Raw genomic sequence first — 18,241 nt, 5'->3', positions numbered from 1 at the left:
CCCCTCCTCATGCTTGGGCTTCTTGCCCTTGTCCTGTACCCGTGTCATTGATGTAGGAAGCGAGGCCCATTCCACCCCGGGTGGAGATAACACTCGCTTTATTGCTGCAAAAGAAGGCCTGGTGCCTTTCGGATAGCCTCCCTGATATGTGATGGAAAATGGCACCACAGTGGTCTCATGGCACTCATGCTGATGAGAAGGACCACCTATCTCATGCTTTGCCTCAGGTACTACCTGTGGAGCGCTGAAGAAGTCATGGGAGATGAAGTCCTCCCAAGCAATGCCCTGCAATCCCAACTGATGATCCACCAAAATCTGGATAAGAGCGAAGTGATATACAGTCTTGAGCTACTGTCGAGGGGTCTTGTGCTGCATGAACTTTTTCATTTTCTCTATGTTCCCGCAGATGAAAAATGGGAGGTTCATCATACGCACCATGGTAAAGTGCATGAGCAACCTGATGTGATAGCCATAAAGGCAGAAAAACCTCCCCTCACAACTGAAGTATTTCATGATCAATTTCATGAGTGGAGCATACTCATCTCTCAGAAATCTGAATGGGAAAACTCTAGTGAGCTGACTCAAACAACTGGCCTTAATGTAAGGCTCATAAAGTTCCCTCTCCACCTTCATCTTCTTGTGCCACTGTTCTCCAACATTCGGTATGCCTGTTGCCACTGATATGGTTTCGGGTGTCAATGTGAAAGTGACCCTTGCCAAGATAGACTGACCTCCATGTAGGTGAAGTGCAAAAAGACGGGCCAACTCATGATGAATCCTGACATTTTCCACCCTCTAACAAAATTTGAAACATGCTAAGTGCTGGAAACAAGACATAGCAAGAGGGCATGCCTACAACTCAGTGAGGGTGTTTGGTTCATCCTTGACATGTATGCCACTCCTAGGTCTCCAGGGAGGCTATTCTCCTGAAGCTGTGTCATTGTGCGTCTCCTCCTCATATTCCCATGAATCTTCTGATGCCATTTTTGCTGCTTGTACCCTGAATTTCTTTGCTGCCCTCTGAATCCAATAGAACTGGTAGGTGCTTTGCAAATCTGTCACCAAGGGGACAATAAAATAGGGAATATTAGGAGGGGAATGATGAAAGGGGAATAGGGATTAAGAGGAGAAAGTTATCAGGGATTTAGGAGTATTTTGGGTATAGGTTTGATGGGGTAGGGTTTGAATTTTGAGCCATAGGAATAAAGGGGGGAAAAGGAATATGATTATAGTGATGTTAAGGTGATGATAAGGGGAAAATGATGCAGGGAAAATGGTGATAGGGGTAGGGTAGGAGAACATTTGACAACACTGTTACTGTAGCAAGAACCCTAGGAGCTTGATTCTTTTATGTCTTCCTTTTGTTTATTTCAAAAAAAAAATTGTATTTGGTTCATAGCTTCAAAATCATGATGTTCTCATCAAGTTTAATGCCAAGAGTGAAGGTAGTTGGTCTACCTTTCAAGTTTGATAGGCATTCACAAAATCTTTGGGCAATTTAGCACATTTTCAGGCTTATAGGTTTGTGCACCGCGCGCACTGCCTAGTGCGCCGCGCGCTCTAAGTGTGCCGCACCACATTGTATGTGCGTCGCACACAGTCAAACGACACAATTTTTGTTTGAAAAATAGGGGAGGGGGTTTTAGGGGGATTTTAGGTTGGTTTTCTTGGGAGACAAGGAGGAATGGGGGTGAAAATGGTGAGGAGTGAGGGGACAAGGGGAAGGGAGCAAAACCTTGGTGGCATCATCGCAAACTTGCAACCCCATCCATTGTTTTTCATGGTGAATTTTTCATGGTTGGCCATTGTGCTTTGGATATCATTCAACCTCTTCACAAATACCATATTCCTGACAAAACTTGATGAGTAGGTGTTGTTACAAGGCTTACCTTTCAATTTGATTGCTTTTTCCAAGTTTTGAAGTGGTTTGGCATCGTTTTGGGCTGCTGGACTGTGTGCGCCGTGCGCAATTCCCAGTGCGTCGCGCGCCTTGTATGTGTCGCTCCCTTGCAAATTTTCCACTGCAGGTTGGCTGCCAATGCACCGTGCCCGGTGAGTGCGTCGTGCTTGCCAAATCGCCTCCCAACTCACTCAAACACTCACCATATCAACTTCACACCTTTTCAAATGTCTTCTCCAAGTCATTTAGCAACACAATACCTTTGCTTTGAATCAAAACATGTATATATAGGCTTGAGAGAAATTGGTTTGATTTTTTCTTCCTTGAAAACCCACTTTCTAATGTTTTTGTTTTGCACTTTTCATTGACTTCTAAAACACTCTGTTTTTCCTTTTTTCTTTGAAATTTTGGCTCTCATGGTAAAATTTTCGGCGCTTCTTTGCGGGAACTGTGTGATTGGGCCTTTGACTTTGAAATCCATGTCTGCATCTGAAAATGTCAACTGTCAATTTTTGGAAAAATTTGTCATAGTTGACCTTGTTTGACTTTTCTTCAAAACAGAGTTTTGAAGAAGAGTCGATGTCTCTTCAGGCGATGATGAAGCTTTCTGAACCGTAGCTATATAAGGTCTCCCTATGGCTTGCATGGCTTGTTTCTGGACATGTTTTTCAGAGACCAAACTAATGAATTTCTGGACCCAAACCATAAAAAATGACTATGTCCTGAAATAGGACCAGACCTTGACTATCATGAATTTCATTGATTACGGACCAATTCACGAACCAGCAAAGGCCCATCATGAGGGAAAATGAGTAGCATGACTTTCTCTGTCAAATCATGACATGTCCCTAGTGAAATGCAGCTGAGTGGATGAAGTGGGACACCTAAAATTGAAATGCACAAAGAGCTTTGATCTCTGACGGAGGGCTGACCAGACCGACTCTAACATGGTTTACTCAAATTTTTAGCAGAAACACTTGTTGGATGAAAAAATTGATTCCTCATCCAAGGAATACCGATATTTCATTCTTTTGATGGACCCTACTACACAAAAAGTGAGAAATACATGAAAAACGTGATTGCAGTCATGCTTTTTCATGTATTTATCATTTTTCATATAGAAGGGTCCATCAAAAGTATGAAACATGGGTACTCCTTGGATGAGGAATTAAATGTTGCATCCAACGAATACTCCCACTCAAAATTTGAGTAAGACCTTAGGGAGATAAGTTGAAAATACAAGTTGAAAAAGTAGTTTTATTATTTTATTATTTTTTAATCTTTTTACTTTTTAACTCCAAAAATGGTGAATCATCCCCCATGGTTGACAACATTATCTTGAATCCTATTGGTCCTTATAAAGTTTATTTTAGTTGTACATTTTTCTTAGGAGGTCCATTTTAGACCTCAAAATTCCCCTAATGTTTTTTAATTGTATATTTAGCATATCTCCTTATAGGCTTACTCAAATTTCAATTATAGACACTCATTGGTTGTGGAATTAAATTCCACATCCAATGAGTACCCATTATGCATAATTTTGAGAAGACCCACATTGATAAAAAAATGAAGATACGTTAAAAAATGTGTTGAACCACGTTTTTTAATGTATCGTCAATTTTTATCAATGTGGGTCTTCTCAAAAGTATGCTTAGTTGGTACTCATTAGATGTGGACTTTCATTTTGCATGTAACGTGTGTCTACACCTAAAATTTGAATAAGCCTATAAGGAGATAATCCAAAAATACAATTAAAAAAAATATCTTTTCTTCTTTTCCCTCCAAAATATTTACATGTACCTCTTTTTAAATTTAAATAATTTTGATTCATTTACATATAATGACATGGAAATTATATGAAAATTTCATGGGAACTTTTAGGCTGAAATTTCCTCTAATGCAGCCAGTTTTGACCCAGCGACCTTGGATTCTATGCCACACTTTTAGGGCCAAGATTCAGGCCATTTCCCAGAACTTCATGACACTTTCAAAAATGATAAATAACAATGGAATAAGGCTATTAATGCAATAATAGGTAAAAGTACTTGATCTAACCCCTACTAGTGATGGCATGCATTTCGTCAAACATGTCACAAATATGCAATCTACAAGTCATAACAATAGATCCAAACATAGGGATCTCATACTTATCTGTGTTTCATAGAGAAGCATTGTTGCCTTATTGAAATAGCTGCATTATCATATATTAGGTCATATATTCATTGTACATTCATTTTCAAATAAAAACATGATGAGATCGATACATCAATTCTCTCATAAAACATACTCATAACCAACATATAACCAACATAAATAACAAGGGTATAACAACCATGAGAGTCACATATGAACCATTACATTTTCACGTGAAATACCAAAGAGAAAGAGCTCTTGTTAATGAATGCATAAGCCAACCAGGTATGGGACTTTCACGAACCACCCAACCATAGAGTGGGTTGAACCAAATCTTTCTTTCAGCCAACCACCCCCATGCCATATTCCAAGCATGAATGTGGGGCTCAAAGCTAAACCAAACCAAGCTTCATCAGGCTTTAACCTAATCCCCACCAGATCATTAGGTTTCATCAAGATTTAACATAATCCCCATAGTGAGGATTTTTCCTGTCTCCTAGAATTTAGGCTTTACTATATATCCCGCCATACAATGGTTGAGAATTCCTAGGCCTAATCAAGACTCCACCCTATAGGATTTACCGTATATACCTCCATTTACTGGTTAAGGATTCATAGGCCTGATCAAGGTCACACACCTATATGATTACCATATATTCCACCATTCAACTGTCAAGTATTCCTAGGCCCATTGAGGCACATAAAATCCAATTTTACCGCAATCCCACCTTCTCCAGTCCAGGGATTCTTAGGCCTTGTGTTATTTCTTTCAGAGATTACCACACTCAGTTTTGAAACCATTTGACAATCTAGCTTGACAAAATACAAGATAACCATAAGACCATGGATATCTGGAAATGGAAAGGAAAGGCTGAAGAACACTGTCACACCTAGAAAAACACATGCCAATGATAGCAAGAGAACCAAATACACACAAGAATGTACCATGCATGCCAAATATAGCAAGGAAATCACCCATGCAAATTGATACATGCAAGTAATCCCGTCGTAGTTTCTTTATCTTGCTCTTCCTTGCTTGACCTTTTCTTTCCTTTGCCCTCTTGGTCCTTCCTTTGCCTTCCTTGATCCAATGTTAGAGTTCTCCAAGAATTCTCTAAGTGTCAAAGAGTGAAGAGAGAGAGAGAGAATAAAGGGAGGGCTCCAAAACTGAACTGAAAAAAGGTGCCAACTGATCCTCAAAAGCCTTTTTATTAATGAGGTCTTTATTTTCTTCAATTTTCCATTATTTCCCTTCATTTTCCTCCTCACATGCAACATATGAATTTTCACCTTCCTTTTCTCCTAATTTCCATTATTTTTGTAAATAAAATGCCAATTAATGCCTCAGGCCTTTTTAAATCATTTTCCATTTCCTTTGCAATTTCCTTAGCCATAATAAACCAAATGAACACCTACACTAGGATGTTTTCCCAACATTTAGGTTTGAATACATGTTCCATGACCTTGGTTATTCTTTTTCCTTTTCTAACAATATTACATGGAATTTTAACCAGGGTTGTTACAAGAAGTATGGGGTCTCTTATTCTCTCTTAAGAAGTAAGTGACCATGATATCTTCAAAGGATGAAGGATTATTCTAAGCACTCACTATCACATTTTAAGATGAGAATATTTGGGTAATCGATAGTGGAACATAAAGACATATGATTAGTCAACACAAGCAACTAAAGACATTATCAAAATGAAAGTCCTCTTACTTTGTAGAGCTTGGTGAAAATAAAAGTTACCATGTGAGAGGAATTGGATCAAATTCACTGGAGCTGGAGAATGGAGGAAATATTCATCACAAAAATATCCTATTTTTTTTAGGTTTGTGTAAGAATTTACTTTCCATTTCATGTCTAGAAGATAAAGGTGATAGAATTGCTTTCATAGATGGAAAGGTTCTAGTATGGGGTAAAAACTCAAGCATAGAAGATGCAAGGATGAATGGTGTGTATGAAGGAAGACTTTATAGATTGTTAAGTCCCCTTGTTCAATATTTGGTTCACATTGAATTTAGCCCATGTGAACTTTGGCATAGAAGATGTGGTCATCTTCACTACGAAATCTTACCAACCCTAAATTCAATAATAAATGACATGCCCAAACTAGAAAAATATCATGAAGTGGTATGGAAATTATGTGCATTAGGAAAAAATATCAATAGACCATTATGAAGCAATTTTTCAAGGTCAAAAGAAATTATGGATCTCATCCACTCTGATATTTTTGGTCCTATGAATCCAAAGTTGCTTGGAGGTCATCTATACTATGTAACATTCATTGATGATGATTCAAGGAAAACTTGGGTTTATTTAATGAAATCCAAGGATGAAGTATCCATCAAATTTCAATAATTCAAAGTTGAAGTAGAGAACATTACAAAATGGAGAATCAAGATTTAAAGGTCTGATAATGGAGGAGAATACAAATAAAACGAGATTATAGCCTTCTATAAGGAGTTTGGGATTAAGAGGGAGTTGATAGTCCCATATAATCCAGAGAAAAATGGAATTGTAGAATGAAAGAATCAATCCATTGAAGAGAGTGTAAAATACATGTTACATCATTACTATTTGCTGAAATTTATTTGGGGTGAAGCTAGTAAGACAATTATATATACTCAACATCAAAGTCCCCACAAATCACTAGATAACATGACTCCCAAAGAAGTATTCATTGGGAAGAAACCAAGCTTGGATCATCTCTGAATTTTTGGTTGTCGTGTCTATATTCATTACTGAAGGAGAAGAGAAATAAGTTGTATCCTTCAGGCACGGAAGGAACATTTATTGGCTATAATAATTCTTCTAAGGCCTATAGGATCTACATAAAATAAGGACACTGAATAGAAGTTAGTCGAGATGAAATATTTGATGAAATTATTTCATTCAAGAAATCAAAGCATCTCCCTATGGACTCTAATGATGAAAAACTTCTTGTATTTGAAGAGGAAGGTACTAGGGAGGAAGAAGAATCAAACCATGAAGATGAAGGTCCGTGTGAACCCATAAAAATTGTGGCAATCCCTGAGACTAGAAAGCACTAATTGGTTAAAATATAATCTTTTAGATGCAAAGGGACATGGAGTAGCCAAGGGCATGTTTAGGGAAAGTAAGAAGCCAAAAAAATATTCTAGGTATGCAACATATATGAAAATACTAATAGAATCAGAGTCATCCACCTTTGAATAAGTGGTCAATCACCAAGAATGAAAGGATGCTATGAATGAAGAATATCAATAGATAATGAAGAATATATTTTGGGAGGTCATACCTAGGCCTAAAGACAAATATATGGTGAGTTCTAAATGGCTTTACAATATTAAATATGCAAAAAATGGAAGTATTGACAAATACAAGGCAAGATTTGTGGCTAGGCGCTTCTCTCAACAAGAAGTTGTCAATTATGAAGAGCTATTTTCTCCAACAATAAGGTATATAACTATATGATCACTAGTATCTTTGGCAACATCAATGGGATGTAATATTGATCAAATGGATGTCAAGACTGCATTCGATAATGGCACAATTGATGAATAAGTATATATAGATAAACCCTTGGGATTTGAAGTCAAATACAAAGAGGCATATGTTTGCAGGTTGAAGAAGGAATTATATGGCCTTAAGTAGGCACCAAGGGCGGGGTATGAAAGGATGAATGCATACTTACAAATATTGGGCTTCACAAAGAGTTCTATTGATATGAATATCCACATTAAGGTTGTAAAATGTGAGCCTATAATTATTGTTTTGTATGAGGATGATCTTCTCTTGACAGATGTGGAAGGTCAAATCCAAGAATGCAAGAAGCAGCTAGCAACAAAATTTAATATGAATGATATTGAGTTGATGCACTACTATTTGGGACTGGAAGTTTGACAGGGACCTGATGAGATCTATTTAGGTTAAGGAAAGTATGTGATTGAGATGCTAAGGAGGTTTGACATGATGGATTTCAAACCAATGACAACCCCCATGATCACAAAATTGTAAAGGCTAAGGAGTTATGAATCAAGCCCAGTGGATATGATTAGTTATAGACAATTAATTGGCTCACTGATGTACTTGGTGAATACTTGACCAGGAATACGATTTGTAGTGAATATTCTCAATCAGTTCTCAGTTGAACCAAAGCATGATAATTGGATAGTAAGCTAAAAATATATTGAGATATCTGTAAGATACAATTCACTACTCCCTAAAATATGATAGAATGAATGATGTACACTTGATTGGATATATAAATTATGACTAGGGAGGTAGTGAATAGGATGGAAGAAGAAATACAAGAGGATGTTTTAGCTTGGGATCCTCCATGGTCTCATGGATGAGTAGAAAGCAAGAATAAATTGCTTTGAGTAGTGCTGAGGCTGAATATATTGTCTCTTGTGAAGTAAGGAGAGAAGTTATCTAGTTGAGGAAGTTTTTATCTAACTTGTTTGAAGGACCAATGGACCCTATAGTTATACATTGTGATAACACCAATTGTATAATATTGTCTAAAGACCTAGTGTTTCATGGAAATACAAAGCATATAGAAAACAAGTATCACTACATTCAGAAGCTACTACAGGATGGTGTGTTGCAACTATCGTATATCTCCACCGATGAGCAGGTCGCTGACATATTGACAAAATATATTCCTAATAAGAAGCTTGTATATTTGAGGGACAAGCTTGGTCTGGTTGATATATCCTCCCCAATTGAGAGGGAGAGATAGGCACATCATTCTTGTCTTCACTTGGGAAGAAAGAATGGAGGATTGGGTAAACATCAGGCATCTGATAGTATTTGAGGATGAGGTAGGGAATCCAAGATAAGAGTAGTTGAGGACCAATATAATTTGAGGACTATCTATCCAACATAAGAATAGTCTAATATGGGCATGTAGAAAATAATGTGTAGATTCAATATTTCTCATGAAATTTTCTAAATCACAAGACTTGAAGCTACTCTACTCATATGCGAAAGTTAATTCACCATCAAAATCCAGAATCATAAACATGTAAAAGGAAACATCACACGTGCATAAGGATTTATCTAGGGGAAATCAATTCTCAAAATCCCTTACCATCTATATTACATTAATCAAAGAATCTGGATGAATACAATATGCTTTCTCAAGCTTCAGCACAACCTACACCTCTATCTTCTATCCTATGCTTAACTAACTAAACTTGGAAAATACTTAGCCAATTTTCATGCCCTCCAAGATCCTAATTCCTTATGTCATTCCCTTGGGAATTAATCCCCTATTAATTAGGAAATTCCCTCATCTAGATTACACAATTTGTTTAGGTTAATTCTTTGACTGCATGCACCACCTGTACAACTTGGAATAGTTTACAACTGATAGTACACTACCCTTGAACTCGAATATCAAATGGGTAACTCAAAATATCTACATGCATGAGTTAATTTAGGATGATTGATTAGTTATCTGGATGATCACTTGGTGTGGTTGAAATTTCACTTCCACAACTTGACTTTCCACTAGGAACATAGTTAGAACTAGTTTAATTGACCATAAACCAATTTAACTTAATTAAATTGATACAACTCAAATTAAATCAACCTAGGCTCATAAAATTTAGTAACCCACTGCACACAACTAAACTTCATGCTCCTAACTCGAATTAACTGAGCTAGATTCCTGTTTTTGTAGGAATCAACAAAAGTAAACTGAACTTCAACTCACTAACTCAAATTGAGTGTTCTTAACTGAGTGAAAAGTTCCATGTCACCTTTGTTAACTCCTCCAATTTGTCTATTGATATGGAATTTCGGATTTCCTCAATTTAATTAAGGAAAAATCAAATTTAGACTTTTCTTGTTGCATTTTCAACACTCCCTCTCAACAAGAAATGGATTCTAAACTACCTCGATCTAGAACCTTTTGAATGTAATGCAGGAAAAACTTCTCACTATTTTTGCTTCTCCTACAACACCTGCAACTCAGAAGCATCCAAAAAAAGACTAAATCAACTATGTCTGCAATTGTCTACTAGGAAAACTATATTGTTGCTGACTCTGCTATTGAGACTCCTGCTCTAATGTCAACACTCCTCTTCACCCCTCAGTATGTGATTGACACTAATCCTCCTACTATTGAATAATATAGGCCCCTATATCAAGGTAATGATCCATGAGGATAACACCTCAATGGACACTAACCAAATTTCTGCATCTCTTGGACTAGGGCTTCACATCACCCCACCTCACACTTGGAGGTATGGCTACATGTGCTTCCTCTGCCCACTTGGCATGAACCTTCCCCCTACTAGAGGTCTATGCTTGAGTGGATGTCTCCACTCTACCTCATATGGACTTCTCAATTTGTGGCTTCTCCAACAGTTCTTGAGGCTTCTTTTGAGGCTGCATGTTTAGAGGTCTAACATGCTCCCTCTCAACAATCAAATATCTAGTCTTTGCCTTGCTCCTTAAGGATTTGCATGCATATTCTACCTCAAGTTCATATAGGTTCTTGAGTCAAACCCCAATCTACTTCACCTATCCCATGGCTATGTGTCTCAATAATTCCTTTCCTTTGTTGAAAACCACATCGTATTTCCATAATTTAATTAAGGAAAAAATCAAATTAAGACTTTTCTTGTTGCATTTTCAACAAAGCATACTTTGTGAACACCTGGGTGGGGTATGTACCTTGGGAGACAATGATGATGGTGTCTATAAATAATTTCTCTCACCAACATTGTGCTCTAATCTTGTTGAGAGATAGAGCTTTTAATCAAGGTCTTGCTATGTGACAATGCTGGTTGTTATAATGCTAAAAGGATCGCTTACAAATCTGACTCTTTTTATAAGATCTCTTGACATTGAGAATGTCCATTTACCATTTATGAATATCTACCTAGTTAAGAGGGAGCGTTGAAAAATGTGTAACTAGGTTCGATCTTCATAAATATTAAATGTACTTTTGATTCTTGTATTTTGTAAAATAAAGGAAAATTTATTATTGTTATTTTTGGAGCATGGGTTTCATGCTAAACTTCTTTTATTTATAGGTCAATCATCCATTGAGTGCTTCTAGGGTTTATCCTAGGTAAATAATTCAAAAGATTCATTGTCATAAGTTGAATAACCCATCAGGCACATTGTAACTTGATTTTATTTTTTATTTTTTATTTTTTTTATATTTAAAAGAATCAAAATACCCTTCAAGGCCAATTTGGCTTGGTAGTTGAGAAGTCCACCTATTTTGAGGAGCCACGTCCACCTTGAGAAGCCTATATAGAGGAGGGAACTCGAACTCCTTTGGACACATTCACTTATCATCTCATCGAAGTGAAGGAGAATCACAAGAAGGCTATCGAAGAAGAAGGAGGATGAACAAAATAAGTTTCTAGGCTAATTCTCTCTCACACGTGTGAAGAAGGAAAGGTAGTGTTTGCTGCTTCAAGGTCGAAATTCTCTATTTTCTGAAAGAGGATCAAAATTGTTGGAAGAATGGAAAGTCAAGCGAAGTTGTTGGGAGGCCTTTGAAGGCTATTTTTTCTCACATGTGTGAATGTAGTAGCAGTTGCAGGGAGGTGAAAATTTCAAACCTACAGTAGAGGCTCAAATTCTGAAGTTAGGGGTCAAAGTTGTGTTTCTTGAAGAGATTTAATTGGGTTTGACTTGGAGAAAGGAATAACATCACGAGGAGAGGTTATAGTTTGTATTTGAAGCGTATTGATCTTGGTTTAGAGGTCTTGGGATTCATCAATTGAAGAACCTATAAGAAGATAAGAGATTTATGGGTTTTCCTCTCAAGCGGAGAGGTTTTCGCCCTGGCTTGTAGCCTATATCCTATGTTCTTGTTATTCTTGTTTTTGGTAGTTGTTTGATGATAAACGAACATAATAATAAGAGAATAATATAATAAGTAAGAAAAAAGTAAAATCATATCACAAGCAGTTATCATAGAAAGAGAAATCATCCTAACTATTGGCCTATAGATTTCTCAACATGTTGTGGGTAAATTCAACTAAGTGTATGTAAAATTTCCCATTGGATGGTCTATCCATCACATGTATTCTAAGAATTACTAAAATGAATGGATTAACTCTCTCTGTTATCCCATATATTTTTGGATAACAACCTCTACATAGTTTCCAATTTTTTCCCAACCCCTTGAATAACCATTTCAAAACATTTTAGGCAAATTTACAATCTCTATCTATCATAGGAACTCCATGCAATCTAGTAACTTCTTTCATATAAATATAATAGATTAGTATTCCACTTATAATTCATCAATACCTTTGATTGTGTTGACAATACCATATATTTGAAGAAAACACGAAGCAATATTTTCATCTTATTGTATTTTCAAACTTACAAACAGAAATCTATAAGTTTGGAGCTTGGCCTCCTTTATTTTTTCATCCCATTCATAACACATTTTAAGGTTGTTCCATATTTCTTTAGCTGACTTGCAATGCATAACCTTTGAAAAATTCAGTATTTGATAAATCACTTAAGATGGCATTTTCCCCATTGCATTAAATGTATAGGGAGATTTACTTGTTGCATCAATGGGAGGAGTTGCAGGTGCTTGGAACCCATTCTCAACAACTATCCATACAACAATATCGAAAGACATAATGTAAGTTTCCATTCTTATTTTCTAGAAAGAATTATTTTCTCCATGATCAACCTTCTAGTGATTAACTATTACTAAAGGAAGATGCTCTAATACCAATAATTGGAATTACAATTACACTGACTGGGGGGGCAGGTTGAATCAATGTAATGGCCAATTTAATAACTTTAAAACAATTTCATAACTCATCATAATTGAAACCATAATAGTACATCAATAATAAATCATCACATCAATATGTATGAACACCAGATATATATGGAAACCCTTGTGGGAGAAAACCAAAAATCCTCTTATCATCTTCGATCTTTGATTACATTAATTTACATTCACCAAACTAATTGAGGAACCATCCCCAAAATTCTATTTGCAAGAACCAACTTCCAATGTCTATTTGTAGGCACCAACCTACAGGAGGCACCAACCCCCAAATATATGCAAGCACCAATTTTTTGTATGCTCCAAACTGATTGATGCACCAACCTATGAAATTTGCAAGCACTAACTTGTTGTAGGCTTTGTAACACACCACCCCACATTTACCCAAATTTACATGCTTGCCAAGGTAAACATGAGACAAGTGCCACTATGACATGACCCAACATCGAAGTTCTAGTTATGAAAGTGGGTCCAACACAATGACAACTTATAAACAAGTCAGTCCACAACCTCTGATGACCAGATCCTAAGTTGGAACTGCTTTTCCACAAGCTTAGCCCCCAACCGCACACACAACACAACATGCAAGTGGTCATGAGCCTGCAGTCGTGCTCATAAGCAAGTCTCCATGTGGTTATAACCTAAAAATTCTAGTTTTGAGCATATGCGATCCAAGATCTGAGCCACTTTTTCAAGCCAGCCTCTAGATCATTTCCCAAAATTTCATGAAACTTTCTAATGGAATCAAAGGTAATGAAAAATCCAACGAATCAAAACTCAAGCAAGAAATAGGCCCAAATATTCCTAATTGATAACATAAATTTCTCCAAACATATGGAAAACATGTAAGCTACAGGCCGTGAATGCATATCTGATCATAAATTGATAGTCTTCATCTGAGAATCACCAAGAAGGCTCTAAGCCCTCTCTATCCAGCTACAATAACACTTGTTAGTCCATGTATTCATAAACCATTCAATAACTTATCAAAACATGACAAGAGCCATAGATAGAATACATCATATAACCAACATATAAACAAAATTGAAACCATGGAAAATCCACCATAATGTCACTATAATAATGATTACAAATGCTCATAGATCACAATAGGAAAATATCGCATATTAACATATGATAATGCCAACCAAGTCAGGGACTTCCACATACCACCAAACTAAAGATTGGGATGAACCAAATCTCCATTTTAGTCAATCACCCCCACATCATATTCCAAGCGTGAATATGGGATCTCATGGAATAAACTAAAACAAAACCAACCAAGGCTTCTAAAGGAAAAATCACCTCAACTCTCAACGATAATGATTCCACCTCTATGGTTTGGAAATCACTGAAATCAACCAAATCGGTCTCTACCTAAGTTTTATATGGATCCAACAACTAGTAACTCAACCAACAACCTTACACAACTCCAAAGCATTTGTTCGAATCATGACGCCAGGAACTAGTAACTCAACCCACCAAGGGCTCTAGAGCATTTGTCCCAAACTAAGACTCTAGGAACTATTAACTCAACCCAATTTGTTCTAGGGCTTCTGTAGCATTTTTTCCCACCATGGCCATTGAGAACCTGAGCACAAATTAGAAAAAAAATTGGAAAAACCTAGAACACCATGGTTATCTTGGAAATGACAAGGCAAGGCTAAAACTATGGCAAAGCAATCTAGTTGTAGCTGTTGATTCAACTGTCTCCTTGTGCTTCCTTATTTTCTTTTCCTTCTTTCTTTAAATCCAAGTGAATGCTAGAATGATCCAAGAGTATGCTCCAATAACGTTCTAAGTGTGTAAGATTATGAGAGAATGAGATAATAAAATAGAGCTCCACCACAAAACTGTCAAAAATCTAGAAATTGTTTCTATGAAGCCTTTTTATCATTGATGCCTATATTTTCTTCATTTTACTTCATTTTCCATATAATTTCCCCTGCATTCAAATATGTGTTGCTTCACCTTCCTTTTCTCCTATTTTCCTTTATTTTCATAATTAAATTCCAATTATTCCATCTTTTCCTTTTCCGATTCCTTTGTCAATTTCCCTATCCATTAATTAATCACATGTGATTCCCACTAAAGTGATTTTCCAAAACATTCATCTTGGAATAAGTGTCCCATGACCTTGGTCTTATTTTATTTGCATGGAAAATCAACAAGAGGATGTTATAGGCTCCAACTTGATTAACACACCAACCTATGAAATCTAGAAGAACTAGCATGCTATACGCTCCAACCTAATTGAGGCACAGACCTTCTTCACCAAGATATAGTGGACCACTTTTCACAATATTTAAAACTATATCTACAAAATCAAAACACAATAATTTCCATTGACAAATCTGATCATATGAATACAACTTCAACCTGTTCTTCAATCATAAAAAATCAACATCTCCTTCATACCAAGACTAAACCTATTCATGAGCTCCAAAAAATGTTGACAATAACAAAATATGTATGGCCTCTTGTCCTAAATAATGTCTTCATGAATTTCAGGTATTCCTTTTAGATCACAAAAACTTCTTGCCATTTTTCCTCTTCCAAAAATTAATTTGGGCCTTAAGATAACCCACTAAACATTATAAAAATTAATTATTTGACAAAATGAATAATGAGTCAACAAAGAGTACCTTTCAAATCCAAAATACACTTTCTAGTATGCGTTCAACCAAAGGTACCCCGTCGGTTCGACATAGTGCACTGATTTGGTTCGAAAAAAACACTTTTTCATTGGGTAGTTCCAAACACTGAAAAACATTCAACCTCAAATTCAAACTTGTGACCTTTGTAGAGCAATACATGCCTAATACCAACTCTGCTACATTTTATTTTCACATATCCAACCTCTACAAAATTTATTTACACACACACACGCACACACATATTATGCATTATGAATGCTTAGTCCACGAAAACACACTACTAACCAAACTTGTACCTATGACCACTGCAGATCAAAACATTATCATATTACTGACTTCAATATCAATAACCACATAACTGAAAACAATTTTCAAACCACAAATCCATACTCATAAATTTGTTTCCATATGAAGGAAAACACATTACCCTAAACGTCTTATGAAATATCGATATATATATATATATATATATATATATATATATATATATATATATATATATATATATATATATATATATATATATATATATATATATATATATATATATATAGATATATATATATATATATATATATAAGCTTCACAGTAGTGAACCATTGGGCTCATTAAGGTTATTTGATCATAATTTGTGGAGCCAACCCATATGACCATAATGTGACCAAGAGATCCCCAAGGACTTGGGGGTTAAATTTTTATTTTCCATATGACTGGACCATTTGATTGAGACCTTAACAATCCATGTGCAACTAGGTGATAACATAGGCATGATTTCATCATGCCCACATGGAACTCTTTAGGTGGTGCCACATGTCACCCAAAGTTGGTCCCATTGGCCACTAAAAAATTATTGTTTGACATGTCACATGTCCATGTCACCAAGGTGCAACGTGTTAGGGTTCTGCCATCTCAACCATCTATTCCATGTCAACCATATTTTCTTACTATTGGGCAGTTAGATTTGTTCAAATGGTTGGTGACATTTAGTATGTTGGCATTGATGTCAACCAAGATAGCATTGATGTATATGATGTGTTAAGCTCAGTGGGAGTCCTATGGTTGCTACAATCTGATAAGCCTCATAAATGGGTAATTATATGGGCTCATTTTACCTCCTAACCTAGTCAAATCAACCATTCTCTTAGCTTATTGTATGATTTTCTGATTATATTTATGCTTATAGAGTGAGTTGAGTTAGTTATGATGCCATGTGGTCTAATATGTGTTTAATGCAAATTATTGATGAATTTTGTGGTCAAAGTCAAGGATCCGGTGGACAAATGGCAGCAATAACTCGAAGTGGACAAAGGAGAGGACTTATAGGAGGTAATACCCCTCATTTATTACTCCTCACTTCAAATCTCCCTTCATTCTGCTCGGAGTACAGGCAGCCAAGTCATGCATTAGTAGGCAACAGAGCAAGTGGAGGATAACTGATGATTATCTCGAGTTTTGGGAGCCAAGCCTCCTTGATTTTGAGGAAGCTGTTGGTAGCCTCATTTGTATGAGTAGAGATGCCTAGAGCCTCACTAGGGTCATATTTTTGTTGGATTTTTGCTACAGTATTGCTTATGTAAACTCTGCTCAACTTCGAGCTTATTATCTTGACAGTTCATGTAATCTTGTTATTGTTTTGAGAATAAAGATGGAATCCTTTTTGAGTTACTACTGAGTTACCTCAGAGGGCTGAATCTCTTGGATTAGGGCCCAATCCAAGCAGCCAAGCTCCTCTTTACTTGTATTTGTATGTTTCATTTCAGTTTGTAGAATAGGTTGTTGTTAGATGTATTTCTTTTATGGTTAAGAATAGGTTGCTTTTGAAGATTCAGTAGTTTGCTTCCATTTATGTTTTCTATAGTAGGTTAAGAAGTGATAAAAATAAGATTCAAAAGGCTAGCAATAGTGCCTTGGCCTCTCTTCCTCCCTTTGGGACCATGATTTGAGGCAAAGACCCTCTTGCTACCCCAAAAGCATAGATTTTCCTCATTCATAGGATTTCTACTGTTTGTAGCTTGTTAGTTGGTTCATATTCTAGTTTAGCTTTGCTTCAGAGCTTCTTCATCATGTTCATTTCCTTATTTTCAACAGTCTTCTTTCATACTTTATTTTCCTGCAATGGTTATCAAGATTTCCTTTCATAGATCATAGTTTACTTGATGCAAATTTTTTTTTTTTTAGATAGACTTATTTCCTTGCTTGCTTAATCTCATTGGTTGATTGTCAGTTGTTTATGTAGTATATATCTTCTAGGAGCAGGCCATCCTATCAACCATTCCATTCTCCATCTGATCCATGCCCTACAGGTCACCCAAGTCTCCCCTCAATTCTGCCTTAGTTTCCTCCATTTTCCATAGAATTTATTCCTCTCTCCTTGAGAAAATCCAATAATCTTTCTCTCTCCTAATAATTCTTGGTAGAACCTAGGCACACTAACACCTCATTCCAACCTTCATCCATGTCTTCCACCCACTCTCACACCCTCAAAATAGTGAAAACTACTCTCGGCCTCCTCCTGTAGTCCTCCTGTAGAATGTTGTTTTTCCTCCTGTAGATTTCCTGTGTCCTATAGATTTTCCTATAGGCGTTCTTTTGAAGGCCAAGTGTGGGAAAAGCCTCTAGAATGCCACTTGAGACCTCCTAGGACCCAACCACACCATCCTACATCCTCTCAGGCCCCAAAACCGCCTTTCAACATCGCCTATTCACTGCCACATTCACAAACAATAATTCACATACATGTCAAATTCACATAAAAATAAATAAAAATCCAAAAAGATGTTTTT

This window comes from Pinus tabuliformis, chromosome 9 (genome assembly GCF_031772625.1).
Source record: "Pinus tabuliformis cultivar Carrire ecotype Pingquan chromosome 9, CPIR1, whole genome shotgun sequence".
Classification (NCBI taxonomy): Eukaryota; Viridiplantae; Streptophyta; class Pinopsida; order Pinales; family Pinaceae; genus Pinus; species Pinus tabuliformis.
The sequence above is the reverse complement of the archived record's forward strand: the minus strand, read 5'-3'. Positions refer to the sequence as shown.